The sequence below is a fragment of the Schistocerca serialis genome, chromosome 1 (genome assembly GCF_023864345.2).
Source record: "Schistocerca serialis cubense isolate TAMUIC-IGC-003099 chromosome 1, iqSchSeri2.2, whole genome shotgun sequence".
Taxonomy (NCBI): domain Eukaryota; kingdom Metazoa; phylum Arthropoda; class Insecta; order Orthoptera; family Acrididae; genus Schistocerca; species Schistocerca serialis.
In genome coordinates this window covers 74,222,279-74,246,825 of record NC_064638.1, presented here as the reverse complement: position 1 = coordinate 74,246,825, position 24,547 = coordinate 74,222,279, and positions in this window count along the sequence as shown.

Below are 24,547 nucleotides of genomic sequence, written 5' to 3'. Positions count from 1 at the left end.
TCTACTGACATAATGTCACTTGTTGGTGTCTGCACCTGCTCGACATTACTGGGTGCCACTGATGGAACTGCTTCTACTGAAATGATGTCACTTGTTGGTGTCTGCACCTGCTAGACATTACTGGGTGCCACTGATGGAACTGCTTCTACTGAAATGATGTCACTTGTTGGTGTCTGCACCTGTTCAACATTGCTGGGTGCCACTAATGGAACTGCTTCTACTGACATAATGTCACTTGTTGGTGTCTGCACCTGCTCGACATTACTGGGTGCCACTGATGGAACTGCTTCTACTGAAATGATGTCACTTGTTGGTGTCTGCACCTGTTCAACATTGCTGGGTGCCACTAATGGAACTGCTTCTACTGACATAATGTCACTTGTTGGTGTCTGCACCTGCTCGACATTACTGGGTGCCACTGATGGAACTGCTTCTACTGAAATGATGTCACTTGTTGGTGTCTGCACCTGTTCAACATTGCTGGGTGCCACTGATGGAACTGCTTCTACTGAAATGATGTCACTTGTTGGTGTCTGCACCTGCTCGACATTACTGGGTGCCACTAATGGAACTGCTTCTACTGAAATGATGTCACTTGTTGGTGTCTGCAACTGTTCAACATTGCTGGGTGCCACTAATGGAACTGCTTCTACTGACATAATGTCACTTGTTGGTGTCTGCACCTGCTCGACATTACTGGGTGCCACTGATGGAACTGCTTCTACTGAAATGATGTCACTTGTTGGTGTCTGCACCTGCTCGACATTACTGGGTGCCACTGATGGAACTGCTTCTACTGAAATGATGTCACTTGTTGGTGTCTGCACCTGTTCAACATTGCTGGGTGCCACTAATGGAACTGCTTCTACTGACATAATGTCACTTGTTGGTGTCTGCACCTGCTCGACATTACTGGGTGCCACTGATGGAACTGCTTCTACTGAAATGATGTCACTTGTTGGTGTCTGCACCTGCTCGACATTACTGGGTGCCACTGATGGAACTGCTTCTACTGAAATGATGTCACTTGTTGGTGTCTGCACCTGTTCAACATTGCTGGGTGCCACTAATGGAACTGCTTCTACTGACATAATGTCACTTGTTGGTGTCTGCACCTGCTCGACATTACTGGGTGCCACTGATGGAACTGCTTCTACTGAAATGATGTCACTTGTTGGTGTCTGCACCTGTTCAACATTGCTGGGTGCCACTAATGGAACTGCTTCTACTGACATAATGTCACTTGTTGGAGTCTGCACCTGCTCGACATTACTGGGTGCCACTGATGGAACTGCTTCTACTGAAATGATGTCACTTGTTGGTGTCTGCACCTGTTCAACATTGCTGGGTGCCACTAATGGAACTGCTTCTACTGACATAATGTCACTTGTTGGTGTCTGCACCTGCTCGACATTACTGGGTGCCACTGATGGAACTGCTTCTACTGAAATGATGTCACTTGTTGGTGTCTGCACCTGTTCAACATTGCTGGGTGCCACTAATGGAACTGCTTCTACTGACATAATGTCACTTGTTGGTGTCTGCACCTGCTCGACATTACTGGGTGCCACTGATGGAACTGCTTCTACTGAAATGATGTCACTTGTTGGTGTCTGCACCTGCTCGACATTACTGGGTGCCACTGATGGAACTGCTTCTACTGAAATGATGTCACTTGTTGGTGTCTGCACCTGTTCAACATTGCTGGGTGCCACTAATGGAACTGCTTCTACTGACATAATGTCACTTGTTGGTGTCTGCACCTGCTCGACATTACTGGGTGCCACTGATGGAACTGCTTCTACTGAAATGATGTCACTTGTTGGTGTCTGCACCTGTTCAACATTGCTGGGTGCCACTAATGGAACTGCTTCTACTGACATAATGTCACTTGTTGGTGTCTGCACCTGCTCGACATTACTGGGTGCCACTGATGGAACTGCTTCTACTGAAATGATGTCACTTGTTGGTGTCTGCACCTGTTCAACATTGCAGGGTGCCACTAATGGAACTGCTTCTACTGAAATGATGTCACTTGTTGGTGTCTGCACCTGTTCAACATTGCTGGGTGCCACTAATGGAACTGCTTCTACTGACATAATGTCACTTGTTGGTGTCTGCACCTGCTCGACATTACTGGGTGCCACTGATGGAACTGCTTGTACTGAAATGATGTCACTTGTTGGTGTCTGCACCTGTTCAACATTGCTGGGTGCTACTAATGGAACTGCTTCTACTGACATAATGTCACTTGTTGGTGTCTGCACCTGCTCGACATTACTGGGTGCCACTGATGGAACTGCTTCTACTGAAATGATGTCACTTGTTGGTGTCTGCACCTGCTCGACATTACTGGGTGCCACTGATGGAACTGCTTCTACTGAAATGATGTCACTTGTTGGTGTCTGCACCTGTTCAACATTGCTGGGTGCCACTAATGGAACTGCTTCTACTGACATAATGTCACTTGTTGGTGTCTGCACCTGCTCGACATTACTGGGTGCCACTGATGGAACTGCTTCTACTGAAATGATGTCACTTGTTGGTGTCTGCACCTGTTCAACATTGCTGGGTGCCACTAATGGAACTGCTTCTACTGACATAATGTCACTTGTTGGTGTCTGCACCTGCTCGACATTACTGGGTGCCACTGATGGAACTGCTTCTACTGAAATGATGTCACTTGTTGGTGTCTGCACCTGTTCAACATTGCTGGGTGCCACTAATGGAACTGCTTCTACTGACATAATGTCACTTGTTGGTGTCTGCACCTGCTCGACATTACTGGGTGCCACTGATGGAACTGCTTCTACTGAAATGATGTCACTTGTTGGTGTCTGCACCTGTTCAACATTGCTGGGTGCCACTAATGGAACTGCTTCTACTGACATAATGTCACTTGTTGGTGTCTGCACCTGCTCGACATTACTGGGTGCCACTGATGGAACTGCTTCTACTGAAATGATGTCACTTGTTGGTGTCTGCACCTGTTCAACATTGCTGGGTGCCACTAATGGAACTGCTTCTACTGACATAATGTCACTTGCTGGTGTCTGCACCTGCTCGACATTACTGGGTGCCACTGATGGAACTGCTTCTACTGAAATGATGTCACTTGTTGGTGTCTGCACCTGCTCGACATTACTGGGTGCCACTGATGGAACTGCTTCTACTGAAATGATGTCACTTGTTGGTGTCTGCACCTGTTCAACATTGCTGGGTGCCACTAATGGAACTGCTTCTACTGACATAATGTCACTTGTTGGTGTCTGCACCTGCTCGACATTACTGGGTGCCACTGATGGAACTGCTTCTACTGAAATGATGTCACTTGTTGGTGTCTGCACCTGTTCAACATTGCTGGGTGCCACTAATGGAACTGCTTCTACTGACATAATGTCACTTGTTGGTGTCTGCACCTGCTCGACATTACTGGGTGCCACTGATGGAACTGCTTCTACTGAAATGATGTCACTTGTTGGTGTCTGCACCTGTTCAACATTGCTGGGTGCCACTAATGGAACTGCTTCTACTGACATAATGTCACTTGTTGGTGTCTGCACCTGCTCGACATTACTGGGTGCCACAGATGGAACTGCTTCTACTGAAATGATGTCACTTGTTGGTGTCTGCACCTGCTCGACATTACTGGGTGCCACTGATGGAACTGCTTCTACTGAAATGATGTCACTTGTTGGTGTCTGCACCTGTTCAACATTGCTGGGTGCCACTAATGGAACTGCTTCTACTGACATAATGTCACTTGTTGGTGTCTGCACCTGCTCGACATTACTGGGTGCCACTGATGGAACTGCTTCTACTGAAATGATGTCACTTGTTGGTGTCTGCACCTGTTCAACATTGCTGGGTGCCACTAATGGAACTGCTTCTACTGACATAATGTCACTTGTTGGTGTCTGCACCTGCTCGACATTACTGGGTGCCACTGATGGAACTGCTTCTACTGAAATGATGTCACTTGTTGGTGTCTGCACCTGCTCGACATTACTGGGTGCCACTGATGGAACTGCTTCTACTGAAATGATGTCACTTGTTGGTGTCTGCACCTGTTCAACATTGCTGGGTGCCACTAATGGAACTGCTTCTACTGACATAATGTCACTTGTTGGTGTCTGCACCTGCTCGACATTACTGGGTGCCACTGATGGAACTGCTTCTACTGAAATGATGTCACTTGTTGGTGTCTGCACCTGTTCAACATTGCTGGGTGCCACTAATGGAACTGCTTCTACTGACATAATGTCACTTGTTGGTGTCTGCACCTGCTCGACATTACTGGGTGCCACTGATGGAACTGCTTCTACTGAAATGATGTCACTTGTTGGTGTCTGCACCTGTTCAACATTGCTGGGTGCCACTAATGGAACTGCTTCTACTGACATGTCACTTGTTGGTGTCTGCACCTGCTCGACATTACTGGGTGCCACTGATGGAACTGCTTCTACTGAAATGATGTCACTTGTTGGTGTCTGCACCTGCTCGACATTACTGGGTGCCACTGATGGAACTGCTTCTACTGAAATGATGTCACTTGTTGGTGTCTGCACCTGTTCAACATTGCTGGGTGCCACTAATGGAACTGCTTCTACTGACATAATGTCACTTGTTGTGTCTGCACCTGCTCGACATTACTGGGTGCCACTGATGGAACTGCTTCTACTGAAATGATGTCACTTGTTGGTGTCTGCACCTGTTCAACATTGCTGGGTGCCACTAATGGAACTGCTTCTACTGACATAATGTCACTTGTTGGTGTCTGCACCTGCTCGACATTACTGGGTGCCACTGATGGAACTGCTTCTACTGAAATGATGTCACTTGTTGGTGTCTGCACCTGTTCAACATTGCTGGGTGCCACTAATGGAACTGCTTCTACTGACATAATGTCACTTGTTGGTGTCTGCACCTGCTCGACATTACTGGGTGCCACTGATGGAACTGCTTCTACTGAAATGATGTCACTTGTTGGTGTCTGCACCTGTTCAACATTGCTGGGTGCCACTAATGGAACTGCTTCTACTGACATAATGTCACTTGTTGGTGTCTGCACCTGCTCGACATTACTGGGTGCCACTGATGGAACTGCTTCTACTGAAATGATGTCACTTGTTGGTGTCTGCACCTGTTCAACATTGCTGGGTGCCACTAATGGAACTGCTTCTACTGACATAATGTCACTTGCTGGTGTCTGCACCTGCTCGACATTACTGGGTGCCACTGATGGAACTGCTTCTACTGAAATGATGTCACTTGTTGGTGTCTGCACCTGCTCGACATTACTGGGTGCCACTGATGGAACTGCTTCTACTGAAATGATGTCACTTGTTGGTGTCTGCACCTGTTCAACATTGCTGGGTGCCACTAATGGAACTGCTTCTACTGACATAATGTCACTTGTTGGTGTCTGCACCTGCTCGACATTACTGGGTGCCACTGATGGAACTGCTTCTACTGAAATGATGTCACTTGTTGGTGTCTGCACCTGTTCAACATTGCTGGGTGCCACTAATGGAACTGCTTCTACTGACATAATGTCACTTGTTGGTGTCTGCACCTGCTCGACATTACTGGGTGCCACTGATGGAACTGCTTCTACTGAAATGATGTCACTTGTTGGTGTCTGCACCTGTTCAACATTGCTGGGTGCCACTAATGGAACTGCTTCTACTGACATAATGTCACTTGTTGGTGTCTGCACCTGCTCGACATTACTGGGTGCCACAGATGGAACTGCTTCTACTGAAATGATGTCACTTGTTGGTGTCTGCACCTGCTCGACATTACTGGGTGCCACTGATGGAACTGCTTCTACTGAAATGATGTCACTTGTTGGTGTCTGCACCTGTTCAACATTGCTGGGTGCCACTAATGGAACTGCTTCTACTGACATAATGTCACTTGTTGGTGTCTGCACCTGCTCGACATTACTGGGTGCCACTGATGGAACTGCTTCTACTGAAATGATGTCACTTGTTGGTGTCTGCACCTGTTCAACATTGCTGGGTGCCACTAATGGAACTGCTTCTACTGACATAATGTCACTTGTTGGTGTCTGCACCTGCTCGACATTACTGGGTGCCACTGATGGAACTGCTTCTACTGAAATGATGTCACTTGTTGGTGTCTGCACCTGTTCAACATTGCTGGGTGCCACTAATGGAACTGCTTCTACTGACATAATGTCACTTGTTGGTGTCTGCACCTGCTCGACATTACTGGGTGCCACTGATGGAACTGCTTCTACTGAAATGATGTCACTTGTTGGTGTCTGCACCTGTTCAACATTGCTGGGTGCCACTAATGGAACTGCTTCTACTGACATAATGTCACTTGTTGGTGTCTGCACCTGCTCGACATTACTGGGTGCCACTGATGGAACTGCTTCTACTGAAATGATGTCACTTGTTGGTGTCTGCACCTGTTCAACATTGCTGGGTGCCACTAATGGAACTGCTTCTACTGACATAATGTCACTTGTTGGTGTCTGCACCTGCTCGACATTACTGGGTGCCACTGATGGAAGTGCTTCTACTGAAATGATGTCACTTGTTGGTGTCTGCACCTGTTCAACATTGCTGGGTGCCACTAATGGAACTGCTTCTACTGACATAATGTCACTTGTTGGTGTCTGCACCTGCTCGACATTACTGGGTGCCACTGATGGAACTGCTTCTACTGAAATGATGTCACTTGTTGGTGTCTGCACCTGTTCAACATTGCTGGGTGCCACTAATGGAACTGCTTCTACTGACATAATGTCACTTGTTGGTGTCTGCACCTGCTCGACATTACTGGGTGCCACTGATGGAACTGCTTCTACTGAAATGATGTCACTTGTGGTGTCTGCACCTGTTCAACATTGCTGGGTGCCACTAAGGAACTGCTTCTACTGACATAATGTCACTTGTTGGTGTCATGCACCTGCTCGACATTACTGGGTGCCACTGATGGAACTGCTTCTACTGAAATGATGTCACTTGTTGGTGTCTGCACCTGCTCGACATTACTGGGTGCCACTGATGGAACTGCTTCTACTGAAATGATGTCACTTGTTGGTGTCTGCACCTGTTCAACATTGCTGGGTGCCACTAATGGAACTGCTTCTACTGACATAATGTCACTTGTTGGTGTCTGCACCTGCTCGACATTACTGGCGTGCCACTGATGGAACTGCTTCTACTGAAATGATGTCACTTGTTGGTGTCTGCACCTGTTCAACATTGCTGGGTGCCACTAATGGAACTGCTTCTACTGACATAATGTCACTTGTTGGTGTCTGCACCTGCTCGACATTACTGGGTGCCACTGATGGAACTGCTTCTACTGAAATGATGTCACTTGTTGGTGTCTGCACCTGTTCAACATTGCTGGGTGCCACTAATGGAACTGCTTCTACTGACATAATGTCACTTGTTGGTGTCTGCACCTGCTCGACATTACTGGGTGCCACTGATGGAACTGCTTCTACTGAAATGATGTCACTTGTTGGTGTCTGCACCTGTTCAACATTGCTGGGTGCCACTAATGGAACTGCTTCTACTGACATAATGTCACTTGTTGGTGTCTGCACCTGCTCGACATTACTGGGTGCCACTGATGGAACTGCTTCTACTGAAATGATGTCACTTGTTGGTGTCTGCACCTGCTCGACATTACTGGGTGCCACTGATGGAACTGCTTCTACTGAAATGATGTCACTTGTGTTGTGTCTGCACCTGTTCAACATTGCTGGGTGCCACTAATGGAACTGCTTCTACTGACATAATGTCACTTGTTGGTGTCTGCACCTGCTCGACATTACTGGGTGCCACTGATGGAACTGCTTCTACTGAAATGATGTCACTTGTTGGTGTCTGCACCTGCTCGACATTACTGGGTGCCACTGATGGAACTGCTTCTACTGAAATGATGTCACTTGTTGGTGTCTGCACCTGTTTCAACATTGCTGGGTGCCACTAATGGAACTGCTTCTACTGACATAATGTCACTTGTTGGTGTCCTGCACCTGCTCGACATTACTGGGTGCCACTGATGGAACTGCTTCTACTGAAATGATGTCACTTGTTGGTGTCTGCACCTGTTCAACATTGCTGGGTGCCACTAATGGAACTGCTTCTACTGACATAATGTCACTTGTTGGTGTCTGCACCTGCTCGACATTACTGGGTGCCACTGATGGAACTGCTTCTACTGAAATGAAGTCACTTGTTGGTGTCTGCACCTGCTCGACATTACTGGGTGCCACTGATGGAACTGCTTCTACTGAAATGATGTCACTTGTTGGTGTCTGCACCTGTTCAACATTGCTGGGTGCCACTAATGGAACTGCTTCTACTGACATAATGTCACTTGTTGGTGTCTGCACCTGCTCGACATTACTGGGTGCCACTGATGGAACTGCTTCTACTGAAATGATGTCACTTGTTGGTGTCTGCACCTGCTCGACATTACTGGGTGCCACTGATGGAACTGCTTCTACTGAAATGATGTCACTTGTTGGTGTCTGCACCTGTCAACATTGCTGGGTGCCACTAATGGAACTGCTTCTACTGACATAATGTCACTTGTTGATGTCTGCACCTGCTCGACATTACTGGGTGCCACTGATGGAACTGCTTCTACTGAAATGATGTCACTTGTTGGTGTCTGCACCTGCTCGACATTACTGGGTGCCACTGATGGAACTGCTTCTACTGAAATGATGTCACTTGTTGGTGTCTGCACCTGTTCAACATTGCTGGGTGCCACTAATGGAACTGCTTCTACTGACATAATGTCACTTGTTGGTGTCTGCACCTGCTCGACATTACTGGGTGCCACTGATGGAACTGCTTCTACTGAAATGATGTCACTTGTTGGTGTCTGCACCTGTTCAACATTCCTGGGTGCACTAATGGAAACTGCTTCTACTGACATAATGTCACTTGTTGGTGTCTGCACCTGCTCGACATTACTGGGTGCCACTGATGGAACTGCTTCTACTGAAATGATGTCACTTGTTGGTGTCTGCACCTGTTCAACATTGCTGGGTGCCACTAATGGAACTGCTTCTACTGACATAATGTCACTTGTTGGTGTCTGCACTGCTCGACATTACTGGGTGCCACTGATGGAACTGCTTCTACTGAAATGATGTCACTTGTTGGTGTCTGCACCTGTTCAACATTGCTGGGTGCCACTAATGGAACTGCTTCTACTGACATAATGTCACTTGTTGGTGTCTGCACCTGCTCGACATTACTGGTGCCACTGATGGAACTGCTTCTACTGAAATGATGTCACTTGTTGGTGTCTGCACCTGTTCAACATTGCTGGGTGCCACTAATGGAACTGCTTCTACTGACATAATGTCACTTGTTGGTTTCTGCACCTGCTCGACATTACTGGGTGCCACTGATGGAACTGCTTCTACTGAAATGATGTCACTTGTTGGTGTCTGCACCTGTTCAACATTGCTGGTTGCCACTAATGGAACTGCTTCTACTGACATAATGTCACTTGTTTTTGTCTGCACCTGCTCGACATTACTGGGTGCCACTGATGGAACTGCTTCTACTGAAATGATGTCACTTGTTGGTGTCTGCACCTGTTCAACATTGCTGGGTGCCACTAATGGAACTGCTTCTACTGACATAATGTCACTTGTTGGTGTCTGCACCTGCTCGACATTACTGGGTGCCACTGATGGAACTGCTTCTACTGAAATGATGTCACTTGTTGGTGTCTGCACCTGTTCAACATTGCTGGGTGCCACTAATGGAACTGCTTCTACTGACATAATGTCACTTGTTGGTGTCTGCACCTGCTCGACATTACTGGGTGCCACTGATGGAACTGCTTCTACTGAAATGATGTCACTTGTTGGTGTCTGCACCTGTTCAACATTGCTGGGTGCCACTACTGGAACTGCTTCTACTGACATAATGTCACTTGTTGGTGTCTGCACCTGCTCGACATTACTGGGTGCCACTGATGGAACTGCTTCTACTGAAATGATGTCACTTGTTGGTGTCTGCACCTGTTCAACATTGCTGGGTGCCACTAATGGAACTGCTTCTACTGACATAATGTCACTTGTTGGTGTCTGCACCTGCTCGACATTACTGGGTGCCACTGATGGAACTGCTTCTACTGAAATGATGTCACTTGTTGGTGTCTGCACCTGTTCAACATTGCTGGGTGCCACTAATGGAACTGCTTCTACTGAAATGATGTCACTTGTTGGTGTCTGCACCTGCTCGACATTACTGGGTGCCACTGATGGAACTGCTTCTACTGAAATGATGTCACTTGTTGGTGTCTGCACCTGTTCAACATTGCTGGGTGCCACTAATGGAACTGCTTCTACTGACATAATGTCACTTGTTGGTGTCTGCACCTGCTCGACATTACTGGGTGCCACTGATGGAACTGCTTCTACTGAAATGATGTCACTTGTTGGTGTCTGCACCTGCTCGACATTACTGGGTGCCACTGATGGAACTGCTTCTACTGAAATGATGTCACTTGTTCGTGTCTGCACCTGTTCAACATTGCTGGGTGCCACTAATGGAACTGCTTCTACTGACATAATGTCACTTGTTGGTGTCTGCACCTGCTCGACATTACTGGGTGCCACTGATGGAACTGCTTCTACGGAAATGATGTCACTTGTTGGTGTCTGCACCTGCTCGACATTACTGGGTGCCACTGATGGAACTGCTTCTACTGAAATGATGTCACTTGTTGGTGTCTGCACCTGTTCAACATTGCTGGGTGCCACTAATGGAACTGCTTCTACTGACATAATGTCACTTGTTGGTGTCTGCACCTGCTCGACATTACTGGGTGCCACTGATGGAACTGCTTCTACTGAAATGATGTCACTTGTTGGTGTCTGCACCTGCTCGACATTACTGGGTGCCACTGATGGAACTGCTTCTACTGAAAAGATGTCACTTGTTGGTGTCTGCACCTGTTCAACATTGCTGGGTGCCACTAATGGAACTGCTTCTACTGACATAATGTCACTTGTTGGTGTCTGCACCTGCTCGACATTACTGGGTGCCACTGATGGAACTGCTTCTACTGAAATGATGTCACTTGTTGGTGTCTGCCCCTGTTCAACATTGCTGGATGCCACTAATGGAACTGCTTCTACTGACATAATGTCACTTGTTGGTGTATGCACCTGCTCGACATTACTGGGTGCCACTGATGGAACTGCTTCTACTGAAATGTCACTTGTTGGTGTCTGCACCTGTTCAACATTGCTGGGTGCCACTAATGGAACTGCTTCTACTGACATAATGTCACTTGTTGGTGTCTGCACCTGCTCGACATTACTGGGTGCCACTGATGGAACTGCTTCTACTGAAATGATGTCACTTGTTGGTGTCTGCACCTGTTCAACATTGCTGGTTGCCACTAATGGAACTGCTTCTACTGACATAATGTCACTTGTTTTTGTCTGCACCTGCTCGACATTACTGGGTGCTACTGATGGAACTGCTTCTACTGAAATGATGTCACTTGTTGGTGTCTGCACCTGTTCAACATTGCTGGGTGCCACTAATGGAACTGCTTCTACTGACATAATGTCACTTGTTGGTGTCTGCACCTGCTCGACATTACTGGGTGCCACTGATGGAACTGCTTCTACTGAAATGATGTCACTTGTTGGTGTCTGCACCTGTTCAACATTGCTGGGTGCCACTAATGGAACTGCTTCTACTGACATAATGTCACTTGTTGGTGTCTGCACCTGCTCGACATTACTGGGTGCCACTGATGGAACTGCTTCTACTGAAATGATGTCACTTGTTGGTGTCTGCACCTGCTCGACATTACTGGGTGCCACTGATGGAACTGCTTCTACTGAAATGATGTCACTTGTTGGTGTCTGCACCTGCTCGACATTGCTGGGTGCCACTAATGGAACTGCTTCTACTGACATAATGTCACTTGTTGGTGTCTGCACCTGTTCAACATTGCTGGGTGCCACTAATGGAACTGCTTCTACTGACATAATGTCACTTGTTGGTGTCTGCACCTGCTCGACATTACTGGGTGCCACAGATGGAACTGCTTCTACTGAAATGATGTCACTTGTTGGTGTCTGCACCTGTTCAACATTGCTGGGTGCCACTAATGGAACTGCTTCTACTGACATAATGTCACTTGTTGGTGTCTGCACCTGCTCGACATTACTGGGTGCCACTGATGGAACTGCTTCTACTGAAATGATGTCACTTGTTGGTGTCTGCACCTGTTCAACATTGCTGGGTGCCACTAATGGAACTGCTTCTACTGACATAATGTCACTTGTTGGTGTCTGCACCTGCTCGACATTACTGGGTGCCACTGATGGAACTGCTTCTACTGAAATGATGTCACTTGTTGGTGTCTGCACCTGTTCAACATTGCTGGGTGCCACTAATGGAACTGCTTCTACTGACATAATGTCACTTGTTGGTGTCTGCACCTGCTCGACATTACTGGGTGCCACTGATGGAACTGCTTCTACTGAAATGATGTCACTTGTTGGTGTCTGCACCTGTTCAACATTGCTGGGTGCCACTAATGGAACTGCTTCTACTGACATAATGTCACTTGTTGGTGTCTGCACCTGCTCGACATTACTGGGTGCCACTGATGGAACTGCTTCTACTGAAATGATGTCACTTGTTGGTGTCTGCACCTGCTCGACATTACTGGGTGCCACTGATGGAACTGCTTCTACTGAAATGATGTCACTTGTTGGTGTCTGCACCTGCTCGACATTACTGGGTGCCACTGATGGAACTGCTTCTACTGAAATGATGTCACTTGTTGGTGTCTGCACCTGTTCAACATTGCTGGGTGCCACTAATGGAACTGCTTCTACTGACATAATGTCACTTGTTGGTGTCTGCACCTGCTCGACATTACTGGGTGCCACTGATGGAACTGCTTCTACTGAAATGATGTCACTTGTTGGTGTCTGCACCTGTTCAACATTGCTGGGTGCCACTAATGGAACTGCTTCTACTGACATAATGTCACTTGTTGGTGTCTGCACCTGCTCGACATTACTGGTTGCCACTGATGGAACTGCTTCTACTGAAATGATGTCACTTGTTGGTGTCTGCACCTGTTCAACATTGCTGGGTGCCACTAATGGAACTGCTTCTACTGACATAATGTCACTTGTTGGTGTCTGCACCTGCTCGACATTACTGGGTGCCACTGATGGAACTGCTTCTACTGAAATGATGTCACTTGTTGGTGTCTGCACCTGCTCGACATTACTGGGTGCCACTGATGGAACTGCTTCTACTGAAATGATGTCACTTGTTGGTGTCTGCACCTGTTCAACATTGCTGGGTGCCACTAATGGAACTGCTTCTACTGACATAATGTCACTTGTTGGTGTCTGCACCTGCTCGACATTACTGGGTGCCACTGATGGAACTGCTTCTACTGAAATGATGTCAATTGTTGGTGTCTGCACCTGCTCGACATTACTGGGTGCCACTGATGGAACTGCTTCTACTGAAATGATGTCACTTGTTGGTGTCTGCACCTGTTCAACATTGCTGGGTGCCACTAATGGAACTGCTTCTACTGACATAATGTCACTTGTTGGTGTCTGCACCTGCTCGACATTACTGGGTGCCACTGATGGAACTGCTTCTACTGAAATGATGTCACTTGTTGGTGTCTGCACCTGCTCGACATTACTGGGTGCCACTGATGGAACTGCTTCTACTGAAATGATGTCACTTGTTGGTGTCTGCACCTGTTCAACATTGCTGGGTGCCACTAATGGAACTGCTTCTACTGACATAATGTCACTTGTTGGTGTCTGCACCTGCTCGACATTACTGGGTGCCACTGATGGAACTGCTTCTACTGAAATGATGTCACTTGTTGGTGTCTGCACCTGCTCGACATTACTGGGTGCCACTGATGGAACTGCTTCTACTGAAATGATGTCACTTGTTGGTGTCTGCACCTGTTCAACATTGCTGGGTGCCACTAATGGAACTGCTTCTACTGACATAATGTCACTTGTTGGTGTCTGCACCTGCTCGACATTACTGGGTGCCACTGATGGAACTGCTTCTACTGAAATGATGTCACTTGTTGGTGTCTGCACCTGCTCGACATTACTGGGTGCCACTGATGGAACTGCTTCTACTGAAATGATGTCACTTGTTGGTGTCTGCACCTGTTCAACATTGCTGGGTGCCACTAATGGAACTGCTTCTACTGACATAATGTCACTTGTTGGTGTCTGCACCTGCTCGACATTACTGGGTGCCACTGATGGAACTGCTTCTACTGAAATGATGTCACTTGTTGGTGTCTGCACCTGTTCAACATTGCTGGGTGCCACTAATGGAACTGCTTCTACTGACATAATGTCACTTGTTGGTGTCTGCACCTGCTCGACATTACTGGGTGCCACTGATGGAACTGCTTCTACTGAAATGATGTCACTTGTTGGTGTCTGCACCTGTTCAACATTGCTGGGTGCCACTACTGGAACTGCTTCTACTGACATAATGTCACTTGTTGGTGTCTGCACCTGCTCGACATTACTGGGTGCCACTGATGGAACTGCTTCTACTGAAATGATGTCACTTGTTGGTGTCTGCACCTGTTCAACATTGCTGGGTGCCACTAATGGAACTGCTTCTACTGACATAATGTCACTTGTTGGTGTCTGCACCTGCTCGACATTACTGGGTGCCACTGATGGAACTGCTTCTACTGAAATGATGTCACTTGTTGGTGTCTGCACCTGTTCAACATTGCTGGGTGCCACTAATGGAACTGCTTCTACTGACATAATGTCACTTGTTGGTGTCTGCACCTGCTCGACATTACTGGGTGCCACTGATGGAACTGCTTCTACTGAAATGATGTCACTTGTTGGTGTCTGCACCTGTTCAACATTGCTGGGTGCCACTAATGGAACTGCTTCTACTGACATAATGTCGCTTGTTGGTGTCTGCACCTGTTCAACATTGCTGGGTGCCACTAATGGAACTGCTTCTACTGACATAATGTCACTTGTTGGTGTCTGCACCTGCTCGACATTACTGGGTGCCACTGATGGAACTGCTTCTACTGAAATGATGTCACTTGTTGGTGTCTGCACCTGTCCAACATTGCTGGGTGCCACTAATGGAACTGCTTCTACTGACATAATGTCACTTGTTGGTGTCTGCACCTGCTCGACATTACTGGGTGCCACTGATGGAACTGCTTCTACTGAAATGATGTCACTTGTTGGTGTCTGCACCTGTTCAACATTGCTGGGTGCCACTAATGGAACTGCTTCTACTGACATAATGTCACTTGTTGGTGTCTGCACCTGCTCGACATTACTGGGTGCCACTGATGGAACTGCTTCTACTGAAATGATGTCACTTGTTGGTGTCTGCACCTGTTCAACATTGCTGGGTGCCACTAATGGAACTGCTTCTACTGACATAATGTCACTTGTTGGTGTCTGCACCTGTTCAACATTGCTGGGTGCCACTAATGGAACTGCTTCTACTGACATAATGTCACTTGTTGGTGTCTGCACCTGCTCGACATTACTGGGTGCCACTGATGGAACTGCTTCTACTGAAATGATGTCACTTGTTGGTGTCTGCACCTGTTCAACATTGCTGGGTGCCACTAATGGAACTGCTTCTACTGACATAATGTCACTTGTTGGTGTCTGCACCTGTTCAACATTGCTGGGTGCCACTACTGGAACTGCTTCTACTGACATAATGTCACTTGTTGGTGTCTGCACCTGTTCAACATTGCTGGGTGCCACTAATGGAACTGCTTCTACTGACATAATGTCACTTGTTGGTGTCTGCACCTGCTCGACATTACTGGGTGCCACTGATGGAACTGCTTCTACTGAAATGATGTCACTTGTTGGTGTCTGCACCTGTTCAACATTGCTGGGTGCCACTAATGGAACTGCTTCTACTGACATAATGTCACTTGTTGGTGTCTGCACCTGCTCGACATTACTGGGTGCCACTGATGGAACTGCTTCTACTGAAATGATGTCACTTGTTGGTGTCTGCACCTGTTCAACATTGCTGGGTGCCACTAATGGAACTGCTTCTACTGACATAATGTCACTTGTTGGTGTCTGCACCTGCTCGACATTACTGGGTGCCACTGATGGAACTGCTTCTACTGAAATGATGTCACTTGTTGGTGTCTGCACCTGTTCAACATTGCTGGGTGCCACTAATGGAACTGCTTCTACTGACATAATGTCACTTGTTGGTGTCTGCACCTGCTCGACATTACTGGGTGCCACTGATGGAACTGCTTCTACTGAAATGATGTCACTTGTTGGTGTCTGCACCTGTTCAACATTGCTGGGTGCCACTAATGGAACTGCTTCTACTGACATAATGTCACTTGTTGGTGTCTGCACCTGCTCGACATTACTGGGTGCCACTGATGGAACTGCTTCTACTGAAATGATGTCACTTGTTGGTGTCTGCACCTGTTCAACATTGCTGGGTGCCACTAATGGAACTGCTTCTACTGACATAATGTCACTTGTTGGTGTCTGCACCTGTTCAACATTGCTGGGTGCCACTAATGGAACTGCTTCTACTGACATAATGTCACTTGTTGGTGTCTGCACCTGCTCGACATTACTGGGTGTCACTGATGGATCTGCTTCTACTGAAATGATGTCACTTGTTGGTGTCTGCACCTGTTCAACATTGCTGGGTGCCACTAATGGAACTGCTTCTACTGACATAATGTCACTTGTTGGTGTCTGCACCTGTTCAACATTGCTGGGTGCCACTAATGGAACTGCTTCTACTGACATAATGTCACTTGTTGGTGTCTGCACCTGTTCAACATTGCTGGGTGCCACTAATGGAACTGCTTCTACTGACATAATGTCACTTGTTGGTGTCTGCACCTGCTCGACATTACTGGGTGCCACTGATGGAACTGCTTCTACTGAAATGATGTCACTTGTTGGTGTCTGCACCTGTTCAACATTGCTGGGTGCCACTAATGGAACTGCTTCTACTGAAATGATGTCACTTGTTGGTGTCTGCACCTGCTCGACATTACTGGGTGCCACTGATGGAACTGCTTCTACTGAAATGATGTCACTTGTTGGTGTCTGCCCCTGTTCAACATTGCTGGGTGCCACTACTGGAACTGCTTCTACTGACATAATGTCACTTGTTGGTGTCTGCACCTGCTCGACATTTCTGGGTGCCACTGATGGAACTGCTTCTACTGAAATGATGTCACTTGTTGGTGTCTGCACCTGTTCAACATTGCTGGGTGCCACTAATGGAACTGCTTCTACTGACATAATGTCACTTGTTGGTGTCTGCACCTGCTCGACATTACTGGGTGCCACTGATGGAACTGCTTCTACTGAAATGATGTCACTTGTTGGTGTCTGCACCTGTTCAACATTGCTGGGTGCCACTAATGGAACTGCTTCTACTGACATAATGTCACTTGTTGGTGTCTGCACCTGCTCGACATTACTGGGTGCCACTGATGGAACTGCTTCTACTGAAATGATGTCACTTGTTGGTGTCTGCACCTGTTCAACATTGCTGGGTGCCACTAATGGAACTGCTTCTACTGACATAATGTCACTTGTTGGTGTCTGCACCTGCTCGACATTACTGGGTGCCACTGATGGAACTGCTTCTACTGAAATGATGTCACTTGTTGGTGTCTGCACCTGTTCAACATTGCTGGGTGCCACTAATGGAACTGCTTCTACTGACATAATGTCACTTGTTGGTGTCTGCACCTGCTCGACATTACTGGGTGCCACTGATGGAACTGCTTCTACTGAAATGATGTCACTTGTTGGTGTCTGCACCTGTTCAACATTGCTGGGTGCCACTAATGGAACTGCTTCTACTGACATAATGTCACTTGTTGGTGTCTGCACCTGTTCAACATTGCTGGGTGCCACTAATGGAACTGCTTCTACTGACATAATGTCACTTGTTGGTGTCTGCACCTGCTCGACATTACTGGGTGCCACTGATGGAACTGCTTCTACTGAAATGATGTCACTTGTTGGTGTCTGCACCTGTTCAACATTGCTGGGTGCCACTAATGGAACTGCTTCTACTGACATAATGTCACTTGTTGGTGTCCGCACCTGTTCAACATTGCTGGGTGCCACTAATGGAACTGCTTCTACTGACATAATGTCACTTGTTGGTGTCTGCACCTGCTCGACATTACTGGGTGCCACTGATGGAACTGCTTCTACTGAAATGATGTCACTTGTTGGTGTCTGCACCTGTTCAACATTGCTGGGTGCCACTAATGGAACTGCTTCTACTGACATAATGTCACTTGTTGGTGTCTGCACCTGCTCGACATTACTGGGTGCCACTGATGGAACTGCTTCTACTGACATAATGTCACTTGTTGGTGTCTGCACCTGTTCAACATTGCTGGGTGCCACTAATGGAACTGCTTCTACTGACATAATGTCACTTGTTGGTGTCTGCACCTGCTCGACATTACTGGGTGCCACTGATGGAACTGCTTCTACTGAAATGATGTCACTTGTTGGTGTCTGCACCTGTTCAACATTGCTGGGTGCCACTAATGGAACTGCTTCTACTGACATAATGTCACTTGTTGGTGTCTGCACCTGCTCGACATTACTGGGTGCCACTGATGGAACTGCTTCTACTGAAATGATGTCACTTGTTGGTGTCTGCACCTGCTCGACATTACTGGGTGCCACTGATGGAACTGCTTCTACTGAAATGATGTCACTTGTTGGTGTCTGCACCTGTTCAACATTGCTGGGTGCCACTAATGGAACTGCTTCTACTGACATAATGTCACTTGTTGGTGTCTGCACCTGCTCGACATTACTGGGTGCCACTGATGGAACTGCTTCTACTGAAATGATGTCACTTGTTGGTGTCTGCACCTGTTCAACATTGCTGGGTGCCACTAATGGAACTGCTTCTACTGACATAATGTCACTTGTTGGTGTCTGCACCTGCTCGACATTACTGGGTGCCACTGATGGAACTGCTTCTACTGAAATGATGTCACTTGTTGGTGTCTGCACCTGCTCGACATTACTGGGTGCCACTGATGGAACTGCTTCTACTGAAATGATGTCACTTGTTGGTGTCTGCACCTGTTCAACATTGCTGGGTGCCACTAATGGAACTGCTTCTACTGACATAATGTCACTTGTTGGTGTCTGCACCTGCTCGACATTACTGGGTGCCACTGATGGAACTGCTTCTACTGAAATGATGTCACTTGTTGGTGTCTGCACCTGTTCAACATTGCTGGGTGCCACTAATGGAACTGCTTCTACTGACATAATGTCACTTGTTGGTGTCTGCACCTGCTCGACATTACTGGGTGCCACTGATGGAACTGCTTCTACTGAAATGATGTCACTTGTTGGTGTCTGCACCTGCTCGACATTACTGGGTGCCACTGATGGAACTGCTTCTACTGAAATGATGTCACTTGTTGGTGTCTGCACCTGTTCAACATTGCTGGGTGCCACTACTGGAACTGCTTCTACTGACATAATGTCACTTGTTGGTGTCTGCACCTGCTCGACATTACTGGGTGCCACTGATGGAACTGCTTCTACTGAAATGATGTCACTTGTTGGTGTCTGCACCTGCTCGACATTACTGGGTGCCACTGATGGAACTGCTTCTACTGAAATGATGTCACTTGTTGGTGTCTGCACCTGTTCAACATTGCTGGGTGCCACTACTGGAACTGCTTCTACTGACATAATGTCACTTGTTGGTGTCTGCACCTGCTCGACATTACTGGGTGCCACTGATGGAACTGCTTCTACTGAAATGATGTCACTTGTTGGTGTCTGCACCTGTTCAACATTGCTGGGTGCCACTAATGGAACTGCTTCTACTGACATAATGTCACTTGTTGGTGTCTGCACCTGCTCGACATTACTGGGTGCCACTGATGGAACTGCTTCTACTGAAATGGTGTCACTTGTTGGTGTCTGCACCTGTTCAACATTGCTGGGTGCCACTAATGGAACTGCTTCTACTGACATAATGTCACTTGTTGGTGTCTGCACCTGCTCGACATTACTGGGTGCCACTGATGGAACTGCTTCTACTGAAATGATGTCACTTGTTGGTGTCTGCACCTGTTCAACATTGCTGGGTGCCACTAATGGAACTGCTTCTACTGACATAATGTCACTTGTTGGTGTCTGCACCTGCTCGACATTACTGGGTGCCACTGATGGAACTGCTTCTACTGAAATGATGTCACTTGTTGGTGTCTGCACCTGTTCAACATTGCTGGGTGCCACTAATGGAACTGCTTCTACTGACATAATGTCACTTGTTGGTGTCTGCACCTGCTCGACATTACTGGGTGCCACTAATGGAACTGCTTCTACTGAAATGATGTCACTTGTTGGTGTCTGCACCTGTTCAACATTGCTGGGTGCCACTAATGGAACTGCTTCTACTGACATAATGTCACTTGTTGGTGTCTGCACCTGTTCAACATTGCTGGGTGCCACTAATGGAACTGCTTCTACTGACATAATGTCACTTGTTGGTGTCTGCACCTGCTCGACATTACTGGGTGCCACTGATGGAACTGCTTCTACTGAAATGATGTCACTTGTTGGTGTCTGCACCTGCTCGACATTACTGGGTGCCACTGATGGAACTGCTTCTACTGAAATGATGTCACTTGTTGGTGTCTGCACCTGCTCGACATTACTGGGTGCCACTGATGGAACTGCTTCTACTGAAATGATGTCACTTGTTGGTGTCTGCACCTGTTCAACATTGCTGGGTGCCACTACTGGAACTGCTTCTACTGACATAATGTCACTTGTTGGTGTCTGCACCTGCTCGACATTACTGGGTGCCACTGATGGAACTGCTTCTACTGAAATGATGTCACTTGTTGGTGTCTGCACCTGCTCGACATTACTGGGTGCCACTGATGGAACTGCTTCTACTGAAATGATGTCACTTGTTGGTGTCTGCACCTGTTCAACATTGCTGGGTGCCACTACTGGAACTGCTTCTACTGACATAATGTCACTTGTTGGTGTCTGCACCTGCTCGACATTACTGGGTGCCACTGATGGAACTGCTTCTACTGAAATGATGTCACTTGTTGGTGTCTGCACCTGCTCGACATTACTGGGTGCCACTGATGGAACTGCTTCTACTGAAATGATGTCACTTGTTGGTGTCTGCACCTGTTCAACATTGCTGGGTGCCACTACTGGAACTGCTTCTACTGACATAATGTCACTTGTTGGTGTCTGCACCTGCTCGACATTACTGTGTGCCACTGATGGAACTGCTTCTACTGAAATGATGTCACTTGTTGGTGTCTGCACCTGCTCGACATTACTGGGTGCCACTGATGGAACTGCTTCTACTGAAATGATGTCACTTGTTGGTGTCTGCACCTGTTCAACATTGCTGGGTGCCACTACTGGAACTGCTTCTACTGACATAATGTCACTTGTTGGTGTCTGCACCTGCTCGACATTACTGGGTGCCACTGATGGAACTGCTTCTACTGAAATGATGTCACTTGTTGGTGTCTGCACCTGTTCAACATTGCTGGGTGCCACTAATGGAACTGCTTCTACTGACATAATGTCACTTGTTGGTGTCTGCACCTGCTCGACATTACTGGGTGCCACTGATGGAACTGCTTCTACTGAAATGATGTCACTTGTTGGTGTCTGCACCTGTTCAACATTGCTGGGTGCCACTAATGGAACTGCTTCTACTGACATAATGTCACTTGTTGGTGTCTGCACCTGCTCGACATTACTGGGTGCCACTGATGGAACTGCTTCTACTGAAATGATGTCACTTGTTGGTGTCTGCACCTGTTCAACATTGCTGGGTGCCACTAATGGAACTGCTTCTACTGACATAATGTCACTTGTTGGTGTCTGCACCTGCTCGACATTACTGGGTGCCACTGATGGAACTGCTTCTACTGAAATGATGTCACTTGTTGGTGTCTGCACCTGTTCAACATTGCTGGGTGCCACTAATGGAACTGCTTCTACTGACATAATGTCACTTGTTGGTGTCTGCACCTGCTCGACATTACTGGGTGCCACTAATGGAACTGCTTCTACTGAAATGATGTCACTTGTTGGTGTCTGCACCTGTTCAACATTGCTGGGTGCCACTAATGGAACTGCTTCTACTGACATAATGTCACTTGTTGGTGTCTGCACCTGTTCAACATTGCTGGGTGCCACTAATGGAACTGCTTCTACTGACATAATGTCACTTGTTGGTGTCTGCACCTGCTCGACATTACTGGGTGCCACTGATGGAACTGCTTCTACTGAAATGATGTCACTTGTTGGTGTCTGCACCTGTTCAACATTGCTGGGTGCCACTAATGGAACTGCTTCTACTGACATAATGTCACTTGTTGGTGTCTGCACCTGTTCAACATTGCTGGGTGCCACTAATGGAACTGCTTCTACTGACATAATGTCACTTGTTGGTGTCTGCACCTGCTCGACATTACTGGGTGCCACTGATGGAACTGCTTCTACTGAAATGATGTCACTTGTTGGTGTCTGCACCTGTTCAACATTGCTGGGTGCCACTAATGGAACTGCTTCTACTGACATAATGTCACTTGTTGGTGTCTGCACCTGCTCGACATTACTGGGTGCCACTGATGGAACTGCTTCTACTGAAATAATGTCACTTGTTGGTGTCTGCACCTGTTCAACATTGCTGGGTGCCACTAATGGAACTGCTTCTACTGACATAATGTCACTTGTTGGTGTCTGCACCTGCTCGACATTACTGGGTGCCACTGATGGAACTGCTTCTACTGAAATGATGTCACTTGTTGGTGTCTGCACCTGCTCGACATTACTGGGTGCCACTGATGGAACTGCTTCTACTGAAATAATGTCACTTGTTGGTGTCTGCACCTGTTCAACATTGCTGGGTGCCACTAATGGAACTGCTTCTACTGACATAATGTCACTTGTTGGTGTCTGCACCTGCTCGACATTACTGGGTGCCACTGATGGAACTGCTTCTACTGAAATGATGTCACTTGTTGGTGTCTGCACCTGTTCAACATTGCTGGGTGCCACTAATGGAACTGCTTCTACTGACATAATGTCACTTGTTGGTGTCTGCACCTGCTCGACATTACTGGGTGCCACTGATGGAACTGCTTCTACTGAAATGATGTCACTTGTTGGTGTCTGCACCTGTTCAACATTGCTGGGTGCCACTAATGGAACTGCTTCTACTGACATAATGTCACTTGTTGGTGTCTGCACCTGCTCGACATTACTGGGTGCCACTGATGGAACTGCTTCTACTGAAATGATGTCACTTGTTGGTGTCTGCACCTGTTCAACATTGCTGGGTGCCACTAATGGAACTGCTTCTACTGACATAATGTCACTTGTTGGTGTCTGCACCTGCTCGACATTACTGGGTGCCACTGATGGAACTGCTTCTACTGAAATGATGTCACTTGTTGGTGTCTGCACCTGTTCAACATTGCTGGGTGCCACTAATGGAACTGCTTCTACTGACATAATGTCACTTGTTGGTGTCTGCACCTGCTCGACATTACTGGGTGCCACTGATGGAACTGCTTCTACTGAAATGATGTCACTTGTTGGTGTCTGCACCTGTTCAACATTGCTGGGTGCCACTAATGGAACTGCTTCTACTGACATAATGTCACTTGTTGGTGTCTGCACCTGCTCGACATTACTGGGTGCCACTGATGGAACTGCTTCTACTGAAATGATGTCACTTGTTGGTGTCTGCACCTGTTCAACATTGCTGGGTGCCACTAATGGAACTGCTTCTACTGACATAATGTCACTTGTTGGTGTCTGCACCTGCTCGACATTACTGGGTGCCACTGATGGAACTGCTTCTACTGAAATGATGTCACTTGTTGGTTTCTGCACCTGTTCAACATTGCTGGGTGCCACTAATGGAACTGCTTCTACTGACATAATGTCACTTGTTGGTGTCTGCACCTGCTCGACATTACTGGGTGCCACTGATGGAACTGCTTCTACTGAAATGATGTCACTTGTTGGTGTCTGCACCTGCTCGACATTACTGGGTGCCACTGATGGAACTGCTTCTACTGAAATGATGTCACTTGTTGGTGTCTGCACCTGTTCAACATTGCTGGGTGCCACTACTGGAACTGCTTCTACTGACATAATGTCACTTGTTGGTGTCTGCACCTGCTCGACATTACTGGGTGCCACTGATGGAACTGCTTCTACTGAAATGATGTCACTTGTTGGTGTCTGCACCTGCTCGACATTACTGGGTGCCACTGATGGAACTGCTTCTACTGAAATGATGTCACTTGTTGGTGTCTGCACCTGTTCAACATTGCTGGGTGCCACTAATGGAACTGCTTCTACTGACATAATGTCACTTGTTGGTGTCTGCACCTGCTCGACATTACTGGGTGCCACTGATGGAACTGCTTC